Genomic DNA, 17,402 nt, shown 5'->3' on the forward strand with positions numbered 1-17,402 from the left:
TGCAGGTTACCCTGCCATGGGCACTAACACACCCCCACACCATCGGAGATGCTGGCTTTTGAACTTTGAGCTGATAACAATCCGGACAGTCCTTTTCCTCTCTTGCCCGGAGGACACGACGTCCATGATTTCCAAAAACAATCTGAAATGTGGACGCGTCAGACCACAGGACACTTTTCCACTCTGCGTCAGTCCATCTCAGATGAGCTCGGCCCAGAGAAGCCGGCGGCGTTTCTGGGTAGTGTTGATATCTGGCTTTCGCTTTGCATGGCAGAGTTTTAACTAGTACTTGTAGATGGAGCGACGAACTGAGTTCACTGACAGTGGTTTTCTGAAGTGTTTCTGAGCCCATGTGGGAATATCCGTTACAGAATGATGTGGGTTTTAATGCAGTGCCGTCTGAGGGTCAGACTGTATTAGTAACAGACTGTTACTAATAACTGTAATTATACAGTTACTAACAGACTGTTACTAATAACTGTAATTATACAGTTACTAACAGACTGTTACTAATAACTGTAATTATACAGTTACTAACAGACTGTTACTAATAACTGTAATTATACAGTTACTAACACTGTTACATACACTGTTACTAATAACTAACTATCGTACAGTTGCTAACATAGTTACTAACATACAGTTACTAACAGACTGTTACTAATAACTGTAATTATACAGTTACTAACAGACTGTTACTAATAACTGTAATTATACAGTTACTAACAGACTGTTACTAATAACTGTAATTATACAGTTACTAACACTGTTACATACACTGTTACTAATAACTAACTATCGTACAGTTGCTAACATAGTTACTAACATACAGTTACTAACAGACTGTTACTAATAACTATCATACAGTTATCATACAGTTACTGACATACTGTAAAAACTAACGTACACTGTAACTTACACACATACTGAATTGTAATATTATACAGTTACTAAAAACGGAAGTGAAGAAACTGTTCTACTTACTACATACTGTTACTAATATACTCGTTACAAACATGCTTTTATTATAATAGTCATTACTTTACACAAGCTAAAACGACAATTTCCAAAATCATTGCAAACGTATACGCAGCATATACTAGCCATTAAAATAAATAAACGCTGGAGTGACACGAATTGAATCAGTTTTGTTAGAACATAAAATCATGTTACCTAGCACAGCGAATGAAAATGATCTCAGTGAATTAATCTGATTGGATAACAAGTGTAACCTCTGACTATTTTCGAGAAAGGCCTATCTTTAGGACGTTTCATACTGCTGGATATCTGATATGGGTGTTTTCTCTGCAACACGGTTACACAAGCTTACCAAAGAATTCATAGTTTCTGCGTCAGTCTGGATGATATCACAGGGCCAGATGTCATGACCCTTAAGTTAGGATGATGCGTTTTCACTGAAGAGCACTCACTTCAACACGTATTGCAACACATTAAGCATGAGATGGTAATGGGAGGAAGCAGATGAGGTCCTCTGTGCTTCTGTTGAAGTAGGAGGTGATGCATGCAAAAGATAAGTGCGCTTATTTGCAGGCTGTGCTGGAAACCGCAGCTCAGGAAGTCACAACAATATTATTGTTCTCATCTACAATCCAGCCCGTATCGCTGGTAATCGAGTCATTCCACTGGCATAAACCTTCCATTTGTATTGACATGGCAACTCACTGTATATTTATACAGCTCGTCTCAGAATCTCCTGAAAAAGGCAGATCTTCTCTATCCTGAGATTGACCTAACAGGGGTGCGTGATGGTGTCATGATAAGCTCCTTTCATGTGGATGACACTGTAAGAAGCGTTTCAGTTTCGGTTCTGAGACAACAACACTACTAGAACTAGGTTCTTTTACTTGGGTGAATGAGAGGTATGGGGTTGTGATTTAGATGACAGTGGTTGCTGTACTGTAATTTAATTGGACTGGACAACTGATATTACAGTCTTGGACAGGCTTGGACTGTGGACTCGGACTTACTGCGCCCCCACTGGAAAAGTCCTAGTGTAAAGGTGTGACGCTTTGTCCTGTCTGCCTTCATCAATACATTTATCTCCTCAAAATGTCCATCAATATCACCTTATACTGACCATTATTCTCTCACTGGACACTGTAGAATGAAAATATACCTGGACAGCAACTGCAGCCCATCACAGTTTGTATTCATTATACTCTACACTCTTGAAAAAGATGGTTCTTTAGTAAAATAGAACAGATTGATGTAGATGTGTTGCAGATGGTTCTGTATGGAACATTTCTGAATTAGGGTTCTATATAGGACCAAAAAGGGTTCTGCTAGTGTAACAATCTTGAGAAATGCTACACACTTTAAAAAGATAGCTCTTCAGGGGTTCTTTAGTAGAGCACTATGTAGAGCCATGAAAACTCAAAAACCCTTTACATGATTAAAAGGTTCCTTGCATCATGAAAGCATTCTTCAGATTTATGAAAAAATGGTTCTATATAGAATCTTTTTGAAAAGGGTTCTATATTGCACCAAAAGGGTTCTTCTATTGTTACGGTTTCAAGCTTCCAACAACGGAAGAACCCTTTTTGGTGTTTTATAGAACCTTTTCCAAAAAAGTTCCATATAGAACCATCTACAGCATATTCTCCATCAATCTGAAGAACAATTCTTTGAGTGTTCATGGTTCTAAACATATACCCATTTTCTTTATTAAAGAACCCTTGAAGAACCATCTTTTTAAAAAGTGTGTGGAGAACCCTTTTCAAAGAGGTTGTATATAAAACCATATACAGCGCTTTCTCTGTCAATCTGAAGAGCCCTTTCATGATGGAAAGAACCCTTTAATCATGCAAAAGGTTATTTGAGTGTTCATGGTTCTATATAGAACCATTCTCTTTGCTAAAGAACTCTTGAACCACCATTGTTTTTTCATCAGTGGTCAGTTTCCGACCACAGAGCTGCTGTTGGCTGGATATTTTTGGGTGGTGAACTATTCTTAACCTAGCAGTGACACTGACGTGTGTAAAAACCCACTAACACCGCCGTGTCTGACACTCTTCCACTACCACACACTCCAATGGCAGTAAACTGTCAGCGTCACTCCTGTGTTAAGAATTGTCCACCTTCCAAAGAATACTTGGTCAGCAGATATTCTGTGGTCAGAAACTTACCAGTGATGAGTGGGGTAGAGGAAGGCTGATGAATTGGACCTGAGATCAACTGGGCCACAGTGTACACCCTCTACAGAGAATACGCATAAATATGGCATTTATTTCTGCATATTTTACTGCACAATTTCTGTTTATTTACTAAATATAACAAATTGGAAAAAATAATGCATCATTACTTTTGCACAGGCCTTTTTATGCTTTATTTTTTTCCCAGTATCTTAAAAAAAAAGGCTGAAATTCTGCATTAAAGTGAAGTGTGTTTGCTGTGGTGGATATGTTAAATAAATGTTTCCATTTAGAAAGTTAGCATGATATACACTGCCCAAAAAAATAAAGGGAACACTTAAACAACACAATATAACTCCAAGTAAATCAAACTTCTGTGAAATCAAACTGTCCACTTAGGAAGCAACACTGATTGACAATCAATTTCACAGCTGTTGTGCAAATGGAACAGACAACAGGTGGAAATTACTGGCAATTACCAAGACGCACTCAATAAAGGAGTGGTTCTGCAGGTGGGGACCACAGACCACTTCTCAGTACCTTTCTGCTTTCTGGCTGATGTTTTGGTCACTTTTGAATGATGGTGGTGCTTTCACACTCGTGGTAGCAGGAGACTCTACAACCCACACAAGTGGCTCAGGTAGTGCAGCTCATCCAGGACAGCACATCAATGGGAGCTGTGGCAAGAAGGTTTGCTGTGTCTGTCAGCGTAGTGTCTGGAGGCTGGAGGCGCTACCAGGAGACAGGCCAGTACACCAGGAGACGTGGAGGAGGCCGTAGGAGGGCAACAACCCAGCAGCAGGACCGCTACCTCCACCTTTGTGTGAGGAGGAACAGGAGGAGCTCTGCCAGAGCCCTGCAAAATGACCTCCAGCAGGCCACAAATGTGCATGTGTCTGCACAAACGGTTAGAAACCGACTCCATGAGGATGGTATGAGGGCCCGACGTCCACAGATGGGGGTTGTGCTCACAGCCCAACACTGTGCAGGACGCTTGGCATTTGCCAGAGAACACCAGGATTGGCAAGTTCGCCACTAGCACCCTGTGATCTTCACAGATGAAAGCAGGTTCACACTGAGCACATGACAGACGTGACAGAGTCTGGAGACGCCGTGGAGAGCGATCTGCTGCCTGCAACGTCCTTCAGCATGACCGGTTTGGCAGTGGGTCAGTAATGGTGTGGGGTGGCATTTCTTTGGAGGGCCGCACAGCCCTCCATGTGCTCGCCAGAGGTAGCCTGACTGCCATTAGGTACCAAGATGAGATCCTCAGACCCCTTGTGAGACCATATGCTGGTGCGGTTGGCCCTGGGTTGCTCCTAATGCAGGACAATGCTAGACCTCATGTGGCTGGAGTGTGTCAGCAGTTCCTGCAAGATGAAGGCATTGAAGCTATGGACCGGCCCGCCCGTTCCCCAGACCTGAATCCGATTGAGCACATCTGGGACATCATGTCTCGCTCCATCCAGCAACGCCACGTTGCACCACAGACTGTCCAGGAGTTGGCGGATGCTTTAGTCCAGGTCTTGGAGGAAATCCCTCAGGAGACCAACCACCACCTCATCAGGAGCATGCCCAGCCGTTGTAGGGAGGTCATACAGGCACGTGGAGGCCACACACAACACTGAGCCTCATTTTGACTTGTTTTAAGGACATCACATCAAAGTTGGATCAGCCTGTCGTGTGTTTTTCCACTTTAATTTTGTGTGTGACTCCAAATCCAGCCCTCCATTGGTTAATAAATTTGATTTCCATTGATGAGTTTTGTGATTTTGTTGTCAGCACATTCAACTTTGTACAGAACAAAGTATTCAATGAGAATATTTCATTCACTCAGATCTAGGATGTGTTATTTGAGTGTTCCCTTTTTTTTGAGCAGTGACTTTTGCCTGGGGTGCCCAAATTTTTCCATAGGACTGTTCACAGTGAACGTACTAGGTTGGTGTTTCTAATAAAGTGGCCAAGTGCGTAGTAACACAAGCTATTAATATATTGAGTGGGGAGTGTAGTAACAGTGTAACTACTTTGTAAAAATGATATTACCTTATTTAATTTTGTTTGGTTGTTTTTTTACTGATATACTATCCACATATGTGTTTATAACGGTTTCAAAGAAAAGAAGAGTTTCAGAAAATACACCAGCTCAAATCCTGAAGACTTAGCTGCTGATTATAAGAGGAAAAAGATATGATCAAGAATGGAGCTGTGAGAACTTATATTCATATAAAAAGTACATTGTTTGTTGTTGTTTTTTTTTTTACATTTGAAAGTTCCAGCTCTTTCCATGGCCTCAATGTTTTATGATGAATGACATACAAAAATAACAGGAAGAAAATCTTAATAAACTTGAGATGTTTTTCCTAAACTCTCAGAAAAAAGGCACTAACCTGTGACTGGGTTACCCCTCAAGTCACTGGGGCGGTACCTTTATTTAGGGAACATAATTGTACCAATTCTATTTCAGTTATATTTTTCAGTTTCAGTGTTTCAGTGGCTGCTGTCTTCTCTCAGAACACCCTGCACTGACTTCAGGCTTTTTATTTCGCTTTCTCTTTTAAAACATTAGCTTGTGAAAAAGGCACATGCATATTTTTCCCGTGGAAAAACTTACTTAAGGTACATGTTCCTCTAACATTGTTTGTGCCTTGATGAACTGAAATGTATGTGCGTTGTATCTTTATACTGGCAGAGATTCAAATTGAATTGCAGACGTGGTATTGCTTGTTATGTCGCTCATATTCTTGAGGCCTGTCAGTGTCCTGGTGAGGCCTATGAGTCAGCCTCCAAACCCCTGACTCATTTCTGTCATGGTCACTGGGGGGGAGACGCAAGCATCGGTTTCATTTAGAAGGATTTCTGATGCCATCTTGTGATCAAAGGAGAACATTGCTGTTGTTGAAGAGTCGGTGTTGAGATATTTTACGACTGTTTGTGAAGGACGGCTTTAGGATCATAAGTCATTTAGTCTTAAAGGCCTGTTATGTTTGTCCTCAGACATGTTAGTCTCATTATAGTTACTTAATAGTTTATAATACAAACTCATTTTAGACCAGCAATATTGTGAAATGTTCAAAAAACATCTTAAACAGGTGATGCAATCATGTTTAGGTATAAAACAAGCCATGTATGAGTGAAGAACATCAGTAAAATATCCAGCAGTTTAAGAACTTTGGCCCTCATTCTCCACTATCTTCATTTTTTTCTTACATTTGTTTCCCGATAAGAAGTGATTCATGACGTGTTCTTAAACCGCAGAATTGTTCACACCTTTGTGTTCTTGAGTGTGTGTAGATTCTGTTTTTCCCAACCAGAACATCCCAAATAAGAAAACATTAATGAAAGTCGGAATCTTTGTGAAAACTGCATAAGTGGGTTTTAAGAAGAAATTTCTTCTTAATAGCAGTTGGTGAGTGAGACCCTTAGACCTTAGACATCTTTGTGTTTATCTTATAATCCATTGCAAGATTTTTCCTAAAATAGAACATTTTGACAAACTATTGTCAGTAAACATCGTCCGTCTCTGAAAATGCAAGTTGAGACTACTATCCACCGAGGAAGCAATGTCTAAAGAATGTCCAGAAACGCTGCCGACTTCTCTGGACTTCAGCTCATCTGTGACGAAGTGATACACAGTGAAAAAGTGTGTTGTGGTCTGAAGAGTCAGCCTTTCGCCTTGTGTCAATTGGAATAATGGACATTGTTTTATTTGGACCAAGGAAGAAAAAGACCATCCAGACTCCGAAAGCACCATTACTGCTTAACACATTTTGGAGCAACGAGCCTTTTAGATGACGTCTTTTTCAGAGACATCCAGGCTTATTTCATTGACGGTGCCAAGAAACATCCTACACATGCTAGACTGACCTGCCTGCAGTCCAGAACTGTCTACCATTGAAAGTGTGTGGTGCATTGTTAAGCTACAAATATAACAACAAAGGCCCCTAGATGGCGAAAGACCTGCATAAGAGAAGAGCTTCAAAAATTCGGCTTTCAAAACTGAATCAGTGATCCCCATATAAGTATTGTTAAAAGGAAAGGTGATGAAACACAGTGGTAAACGTATTCCAGTCACAGCTTTTTTGGAACACATTACAGGCACATTTGGAATTAGCTTATATTTGCAAAAAACAGCAAGTCCATAAAGTATAACAAACTATTGTGGTGGAAGGTGTGGATGGAACACAGCTTCCTCCAGCTGAACAGTGCCAAAACAGAGGCAATCATGATTGGCACCCCACATCAGACTCAGTCAACCTCGTATTACATTCTCCGGCCACAACATTTCACTCTCCTCATTAGTCTCCAGTCTTGGTTTGAGGGTTGACCCTGAACTCACTTTCGAGGCCCATATAAATCACCTCTGCAAGACCTCCTTTCACCACCTCAGAAACATTGCTCCACTCTGACTGTATCTGATGCTGAAAAACTGGTTCATGCTTTCGTCTCCTCCAGACTCGACTACTGCAATGCACTTCTCATTGGTATTCCTGGCAAGAGTCTCCAGAGGCTACAATATATTCAGAACAGCGCTGCTAGGATCCCGATGAGAGTGCGTAAATATGGGCACATCACACCCATCCTCTGTTCTCTTCACTGGCTTCCCATCTCTGCCAGGATCGAATACAAGGTTTCCATCCTCACCTACTAGTGCATTTACAGCAATGCCCCTACACATCTGAAAGAACTCCTCACCCCACTGACTTCATCACGATCCCTTCATTCTATGAACAGACATTGCCTCCCTCCCCAGAACTAAACTCTGCACCATGGGGGACCGGGCCTTCTGTTCTGCTGCTCCTCGCTTATGGAAAGCTCTCCCTGACCATCTGAGGGCACCGCAGTCGAGTGAGAGTTTTAAAAAAGGACTTAAAACCATTTTCTTCAGCAGAACTTATAACCCGTGATCTTCCTATAGAGTGTAAAGATGCTTTTATAGTAGTTCTTTGATTCTATAGAAATGCTTCAACTGTATAGCACTTTGAGATTTGCTTAAAATGTAAAGTGCGTTACAAATAAAATGTGTTATTATTATTATTATTATTATTATTATTACTGTGTTCATGTACCATTTTCAAGTTATAACAGTTCAAGCTAAATGTATGACGCTTTTCTGTTTTTTTGGAATTTAGCATACCTTCCCAAACTTTTTTGAATTTGTAGATACTGAATCACAAATATTAAGATTAATAACTGAATAATAAGCTTTGAAACCATTCAATCCCAAGCTTATTACATAAGGCGAGTTATTCAGTAATTACAGAGACTTTAGTGCAGTCGGGCTGATGTATTCTTAGGTTATAGGTGTGTAATAAAACCCATTTGAAGGGATAAGGAGCTCACTGTGCTGTGTGTTGGTGAATTTCCCCGCTATTTCCAGTGTGTGAGTAATGAATGGTTCAGTTATTGTTTTTCACTGCGTCTGCTGAATGTTTGTGGTGCTGTATAGTTTACATAGTTGGTTTATTGGCAACCACTGTCCACAAAACCTATTCAAGTAATGAATATACTTCATATTTGTAAACAAGCCTACTTGCACCTGCTCCTCTGACTTGAGTTAGTGGTTTCATCATGAGAGATGCAGGATGTGATGACGCAGCTGGAATTTTGTACAGTGACATTTGTGCCTCTGTGTAGTTTGAGTTCTTCAGATTATGGCCTAAAGAAGTCATCGACAGAGCTGAGCTGTCATTTTTCATTTGATATAGTATGTTCCAATATTTAAACCTCGATCATTGGCCGACACAGATCGCTTAACTTTAAAATGATCTGTTTTTAATTTTAACACTTACAGGGCCCATTTCAAGGGAAACTGAATTTTCCTAACTAAAATAATTCTATATACTATGTAAACAATCTTAGTTTCATAATGTAGCATTGACTTCCCAGTCAGTATGGTCGATACACGGAAACACATGCAAGAACAGCCCAATTTATATTCACAGTTATTTTATGATGTCACAAAAGCTTATTTACATATAATAACCTATTTAGACTATAGAAGTTTAGCTCCACCTATTCATTACCAAGTTATATGGAGTGTTTCAGCCTGGATTTCTACAATATACTGTAGTTACAATTGATACGATGTTGGTAAAATATAGAGCAGCCAATCAAAACACAACTACTTTACATACATCAATCTTAAAGGCACTAGAGATTGGAAAATGGTCAAGAAAAAATAAACTATTAAATAAAATACTAAATCTTTTTAAAAACTATTTTTGGTGCATAAAATCATGCAAATACATACCAAATATAGGATACAGGGTCTTAATGATGAGCATCTAAAAGTTACACTATCATGGTCAAACTACTCAAACCCTCCCCAACCCCATATATTTGATCCCCTCCAGCATTTTCTGCCAACATCAGCCCAATGCTGATACTCTACAAGATTGATTTTCCATATTTTAGGCTAAACCTAACCCTAAGCCTGGCCTTAACATCAGAGGTGTAAGTAACGATTTACATGTACTCTCGTTACTGTAACTGAGTACAGCTTCCCCTTTAATTCCACTTAATCAGCTTTTATTGAGTAGAATTAAATCATAGTACTTTTACTTGAGTTCATTTTTAATGAAATATTTTTACTTCGATACTTTAATGTTCATAATGTTACAGAGTAAAAATAAACGATGAGCATATCAGCTCAGACACCAATAGGAACGAAGCGTGGGTAAATTTAAAAGATTCACCAATCAAAACAACAGCAGCTCTGGCAGGAGAAACATCACAGGGAGGTCCAGTTTAGTGAAGGACAGAGGAGAACTGGACCAGACCACATGAGGAACAGACTGCGTCCAAACGGTCATTGGTATTCATGTAACATGAGCTAAAGAAACAGCATCATTATCAGCAGCTGAACGCGAAACCCGCTGAGATCCGCTCTCACAGCTCCACTCCAGACTGAGGGAGTGTTAGCCAAGCTAGCTGCTCTGAGCTGAGCAGGTTCCGTGTTCACGGTTCTTCTTTCTTTTGTAAGGATTCTGTTTATTACACCGGAAATCTGTTGAGTATATTTATTACAAGTGCCTGTCACTTCTCTCTCTCTCTGTCTCTCTCTCTCTCTCTCTCCTCTCTGTCTTTCTTTCTCTCTCTCTTTCTTTCTTTCTCTCTCTCTCTGTCTCTCTCTCTGTCTCTGTCTCTCACTCTCTCTTTCTTTCCCTCTGTCTGTCTCTCTCTCCCTCTCCCTCTCACTCTCTCTCTTTCTCTTTCCTTCTGCCTCTCTCTCTCTCCCTCAGTCTCTCTCTCTCTGTCTCTCTCTGTCTCTCACTCTCTCTCTTTCTCTTTCCCTCTGTCTCTCTCTCTATCTCTCACTCTCTCTTTCTCTTTCCCTCCACCTCTCTCTCTCTCTCTGTCTCTCTCCCTCTGTCTCTCTCTCCCTCTCTGTCTCTCTGTCTCTCTGTCTCTCTCTGTCTCTCTCCCTCTGTCTCTCTGTCTCTCACTCTCTCTCTTTCTCTCTCTCTCTTTCTCTTTCCCTCCGCCTCTCTCTCTCTGTCTCTCTCCCTCTGTCTCTCTGTCTCCCTCTCTGTCTCTTTCTCTGTCTCTCTGTCTCTCTCTGTCTCTCTCCCTCTGTCTCTCTGTGTGTATATATATATATATATATATATATTCCTCTGTCTCTTCCTGTCTCTCTCTGTGACTCTTTGTCTCGCTCTCTTCCTCTTCCTCTCTCTCTGTCACTTTTTGTCTCACTCTCTTCCTCTTCCTCTCTCTCTCTCTCTCTCTCTCTCTCTCTCTCTGTACCTTGGTGTTTGTCTTTAACTGTGAGAGGCTGTGTGGCTCTTTAACTGTCTAATGCAGTAATAATGTCTGATGCTGTATAAAGGGATCAGCATGATTAGTGAAATGCATTACAGTGAAATCAAAGCTGGGCAAATCACTGATGTTGCTGCTGATTTTAATGGTGAAGATGTTCTGAAGAGACATCAGTGAAAATACGTAGTTTGAAGGCTGTGAATGTGTTTACTATCTGTAGAGATTCACGACTATTAACGTAAGCTAGAGTCCCGGGAGCTGACGGGCAGCAGGACTCTCACTAAAATTACTGTGCCATGCCACTGGACGGTGTGGAGAGAGCCGCGATTGGGGAGGAGGCAGAGCGCAAAACCCAAGCCCCCCTGAGCCTCGCCCCCTGTTCTGCAGCGAGGCCGCGTCACTACACCTCACGTTCGAGCCGGGCGGCCAACCTGCATCCTGGGGGCGGTGACAGGGAGGCAGAGCAACGAGCTCTCGTTCCCTCTCGGCTCAGGTGCTTTTAAAAAGAGCGGAGAGGGAGAGAGGGAGAGAGGGGCGAGCAGCAGAAAACAAAAGACTTAGCTTTAGTGATTTTCTGTACAGATTATGACCAGTGATGTTGCCGAGTAGCTCAAATACGTTGAGGTTGTGCAAACGGAAATATAAAAAAATAACTAAGTAATTTAGTACTTACATCGTTTGTCAACAAACTATTATTCACTCTTCTTTGAGAAATTTTATTTAGTAATACTTGTACTTGGGGCAGTCGTGGGCTGGAGGTTAGGGATCTGGCCCTGTAACCAGAAGGTTGCCGGTTCGATCCCCAGGGCCGACAGTCCATGAAGGAGGTGTCCTTGAGCAAGACACCTAACCCCCAACTGCTCCCCGGGTGCTGTGGATAGGGCTGCCCACCGCTCCGGGCAAGTGTGTGCTCACTGCCCCCTAGTGTGTGTGTTCACTAGTGTGTATGTGGTGTTTCACTTCACGGATGGGTTAAATGCGGAGGTGGAATTTCCCCGGTTGTGGGATCAAAAAAGTATCACTTACTTATTACTTATTGAGTAAATGATCACTACAGTAACAGTACTTGTACTGGGGATTTTCAGTACTCTTTACACCCCTGCTAGACATCCACCTCAAACCTACACCTAATCCTAAAACTCACCCTAACTGTAATGCTGACAGCCAAGTTTCACCAGTTTGTTCATTACTTTTCACAATTTTCCATTTACATCAGTTGTAGTTAATCAACTGAGGCGTGTTTGGTGTCCAAGTCTTGCTTAGTTCAGCGAACTAGAAGTCAACAGTCACTCAATCCTTTGCTTGAATACATCTCCAAAAGTTGTCTGAACCCACTAAAACCACATCCAGGTCTTTATTAAGGTTGCACAGACTTGTTGATGTGGCTTAGGATGCAGCATGACATACTGTGGGCTATAAAGGTGAATATCTAGGGCATGTGGAAAAGTTTGTCAGACTGTTGGCTGAAACGTCTTGAGTAATTTGAGTATCTGTAGATTCTAGTTCGTCTACAGGGGACTGTCAAAGTAAAGCATGTCTGTGATCATTTGTGGTGGCCAGTGAGCAGGTTAGTGCAGTACATGGCATATATGTGCTTTCAGTGGAACTCACTTTTGCATTGTTGCCAACAATGTATAGTGCATGAGAAATGCTTCCATACGTGAGCGCAGGTTAAATGTCAAGTCATATGCAACAGACCACAATGACTTTCCCTTCTCTGCACTCACACTCGATGCAATGTGAAGAACACAGCCTTGTTAGCTCTTCTCATCCTGACGTTTCTAAACTGCACAGCGCTTCTGTGTTCTGCTGTGAGTGTTCTTGTGTGGCTGTCAGTCATTTTTCTTCTCCAGTCTTGTTTCTTATAGCAATTAAATAAGATACAGAGTATGATGATGTAAGGTGCTGTGCAGTACACTGAAAAAATAAAAATGCACCAATATATAATAAACTATATATACTGACATAATTATATTTATAATTACTATAGTAATATACACCAGTAATAATGGCTGCAGTCAATAATTATGTGCCATTATGTTTTTTGGGTGATTTTGGGCTCCTTCTTTTGGTCCATTTATCATGAAATTTACATTCAACGTGAAGAGAAACAGGCGTTTTCAGATTATGTGAAAAACTGAAAAAAACGAAACAGACAAAAAAATTGAGATGCAGCATTTAATGATTCAGATGTTCCTCATAAATGTTTATGTATTTTAAGAATATGAATTCTTTCAAAAACCTACAAGGCAACATTATTGGCAGCTATAAAGAACATGAAAATGAAAGTTATGGGGAAAAGTTATTTATGTTGATCCTGCACTAGAGGAACTCTGTTGGTGTCGTTGCCCATTTGCTGATTGCAGAGAGGCCATCAGATATTTATAATTGTCTGGACTGTTATCTTGAGATCATGACTTAATTGAGAAGATCCACTTTTTTTCTTGTGATTTTCTTTTTTTCAAGTTGTAATCTCGAGAAAACAGTGTTTGTTATCTTGGGATCACGAGAAAAATAAGTTGCCTTTAGTGTCTTGTGATCTCAGGATAACAACAACTGCTGCCACGAGAGTAGAACTTATTTTCTTGTAATCTCAAGAAAGCAGCTTTTGTTATCTTGGAATTACAAGACAGTTATGTCATGATCTCAAGACAATAGACCAGAAAGTTAGAGCTACCTCATGGCCTCTGTGGATGTCTGTAAAAGTCCCTTTGTCGTTCATCATTGCGGGTAAAACCAAAGAGCGAACTCAAGGGAGACAGAAGGCTGTGGACATGCACAGATTAGGAAAGTTATTTTAAAAGATGGTCAGTTTAAATGACCATTAAGCACAATTAGGCTGACAATAGTGTAGCTCAAAAGTGTGGTAGAGTTCAAATTTGCCAGGAAGAGGATACAAGGGCGCACTTCCCCCACTCACAGCGGGTAGGTTGCTATGAGATGCAAAGGGGAACCCAAAGATCAGTTTCAGAACTGCATGGTTGGGGTTTTCAAATTTAAAAATCCACGGTCAGATGTCACCACCATGACCAGAAACTTTTCGAAGAGTTCCACAAAAGATGCCTTTCAGGTCACAGATTGCAGGCCTGGACTGCTAAATGTCATTGAAGCTACAAACGTATCACGTCAAACCAAAAGCACTTCATACCCGCTGTCCAATATGGTGAGGGATCCCTTTTGCTTTGGGCTGTTTTACTGCTGGTCATCCAGGAGCTCCTGTGAAAACTACAGGGCTACAGAGATTTTAGCCCAAAAGCTTTCTGCCCCTGCCAGAAAACAGAAGCTCGGATGTGGGTAGACCCTTCCACTTTTAGCAAGATAATGATCTCAAACGCACATCACAACCCAGACAGAAATGGTTGCAAGAGCACAAAGAAAAGTTTTGCAGTGGCCTCTCTCAGTCCCCCGATTTGAACCCATGTCAGAAGAAGAGGGAAGTGCACAAGCAGCGACTGGGACTGGACTGGAAATGTTCTGAATGGAGGAGTGGTCCAAGATCCCTCAACGAGTGTTCTCCAGCCTTGTTACAGAAAGCAGCTTAGTGCTGTTTTTCTCGCAAGATGAGGCTTCAACAAATATTAAAAATAGAGGTGCAAATATTTTTTAATGTTTTCTAAAAATGTTGTTACTTCTTTGTTCCAGAACACAGTTTGTTTAAATGAAGGATAATTCTGGAGTGCACTGTAATTAATACGTTTCCAAAAGCCTATATATAATAACAGTGTTCAGTCCACTCGTAAAAATGTTCCAGAAAGGGTTCTTTGGAGTTATAAACAACTTTTTGTTCCCTTTACAGGTCGTCTACCAAACCTACATAGATACATACATTTCACACATACTCTCACACTTTCACTCTTGTGCACTGCTCTCTCTTTCTAGTGTAGTCCATGTGTACGACAAAGTCCAGCTAACGGTCTTCCAAAGTGCTCACTATGGGCGGAATTAAATGAAAGCTCACTAAATAGTAACTGTTAGAAATTTTAGTAAGTGAGGGACGTCCTAATTATGAAAACATGATCTTTACATCAGATAAAAAGTACAATGGTTGAATACAATGTAGAACGTACCTAATAGCACAAATAACAGCTGGGATTCGATTTGGCATGGACTGGACACGTTTCTGGATGCCTTCCCTGGCGTCTTTGTCATTGTTCCAGGTTTTTTCGAGAGGATTCAAATCTGTGGATTTTGTGGGTCCAGGTGTGTGGATGCTCCTAAATGTTGGTCATACCAATCAGTCACATTTGCAGCCCTGTGAATGTGAGAAGTGTCATCTTGGAAAACAGGGATAGGAATGTAACGTTCCTAGGTCAGATGATGAACAAAAGGCAAAACCTGGTTGTCCAGCGGCTCAGTGTCGGCACTGTGGGTCAAATTTACTGTCACCTCAACCAAAGGACCCATTTCTGCATAATTAACCCCCCCCCCCTCCCAGAGCATCGCAGAGCATCGCAGAGCATCCCAGAGCATCCCAGAGCATCCTGCCTGAACCACACCTGCACACAGTCCTCATTGGAGGCCTCCTGAGCTCTGTGATGAACACAACACTGAGCATCATTCACATATAGGCAGAAACGAGATTCATCTGCCCAGATAAGATGTTTCCAGTCATGAACAGTCCAATTTTTGTCACTGTTTGCCCTGCGATGGACCTGCGACCTGTCCTTGCCTTTCGCCAAATGACAGCTGGGATAGGCTCCAGCACCCCCCACGACCCAGAAGGAAAAGCGGCTTAGAAGATGTGTGCATCCACTGTAGCCAGCAACTTTGTGAGTGCCCTCTTGTGTGCTACTCTGCTCCATAGGTTTATGCTATGCAGTTCCCTGTGGAAATTGGTTATGAAGGACCTGCGTTGACTTCTAGAAGCAATTCTTACCTGAAAACGAAGCGTCTGTTTTGTCTTTTGCCCACAGTTCTGACAAGAATTTCCTGTAGAGGGGGATTTTTGTGACTGCTGGTAGACCTTTATGAAACAAATGAACGAATGAAATATTTTCCCTGTATCATTTTACAAGATCAGCTAGGACACTCATGAGTGGGTTGAGCTGCTAGTGAGAAATGAGGGGTAAAAAGAGAGGGGTGAGAACTCAGTTCTCAGGGAGAGGTGAGAAAACAACTCACACCTCTCCACACAGACAGCTGTGCCAAGACAAAACAGAAACCACACCTGCAGCTTTCTCGATGTGAAAAAGAGTAGTGTACAACCACCACAACAAAACACATCACAGCACAATAAGAAGTCTTCTTCTGAACGGAACTCGCTCGAACACCAATGAAGCCCAAAATCCGTATAATCTGTTTTTGTGAATCATACACGCTTGCCTCGTACAATTTCCATCAAGGTTACTGAACAAACAAAGCATGTGTAGTCCAACCAAGAGGCCTTCATAATAGACGGAAATGGCATTTGGCGGCTACTGTGTAAAGAAGTTAAGACCCTCAGTGTGCTTTTTAAAAGAACCTTTTATTTAAAGGTTGTGTAACAAAGAACCATTTTGGCACCTTTATTTTTAAGAGTGTACATTACTGTGCAATGTTTTCTGCGTGACCTGTGCCACCCAAGATCATGTTGTAATTGACATGCTATCTGGAAATGTTCACTCTTTCTGAGAATACCTACCTAGGAAGGCAGGTATGATTATTAGAATAGCCTACCCTGTACTTGGAAACGGTCTCGATCAGTCATCAGCAACCATATGTACTTCCTCTCAGCTCAGCGAGTGACCACACAGCCACTATCACCTCGCAGCCGCTACACAACTACAACCGCAAAAAGCTACAGGAAACTAACACTCCTCACTAGATATTGCTCACACAGTGGCTCTGAGTCAGAGTGTGCAGAGAGAACAGCCAGACAGATTTCATTTTTATTTATTCAGTTTAGTCAGTGAAATACGTTGTGGATAAGATCGTGTAGGTTAGTTAGCGTCTATAAACTGCAGGCCTCTGCTTGAGCTATTCGTTTAAGACAACATTTACCAACAAGTTAAGTTTGTAAGCGAATGCACCATGAACTTCAGTCATACACAGATGCAGTAAGCTTAGCCTGTGTGGCCTTCAGGCTTTGATGTCATTCCAAAGCTGATTAATGTGTTCATTCATTTGTGTATCGTTGGGTACTTTCCACTTTCAGACACACCTTGTATCTGTAACACTGTATGGTGGTCATGCGCTTATACACACACACACACACCACATTCGCATGCACACAGGTTTGTTTTTATACCTTCTCAGAACGTGGGGTCAAACCATCATCACCATCATACCCATATGTATTATTTATTTGTAAGATCTCATATATATATATATATATATATATATATATATATATGTTTTTTTTCCTTTTCTCCTATATGTAACAGAAATCTAAGCGTAGTCCTAAACCTAAACCAAAAACAATTGTTTATTTTTGTTCAATTTTCCTGACATTGTTAATTGTACCTGTTTTCACCCCACTTCATATTTGTCCTCACAATGTAGGACTGTGTATAT

The sequence above is a fragment of the Pygocentrus nattereri genome, chromosome 24, assembly GCF_015220715.1.
Source record: "Pygocentrus nattereri isolate fPygNat1 chromosome 24, fPygNat1.pri, whole genome shotgun sequence".
Taxonomy (NCBI): domain Eukaryota; kingdom Metazoa; phylum Chordata; class Actinopteri; order Characiformes; family Serrasalmidae; genus Pygocentrus; species Pygocentrus nattereri.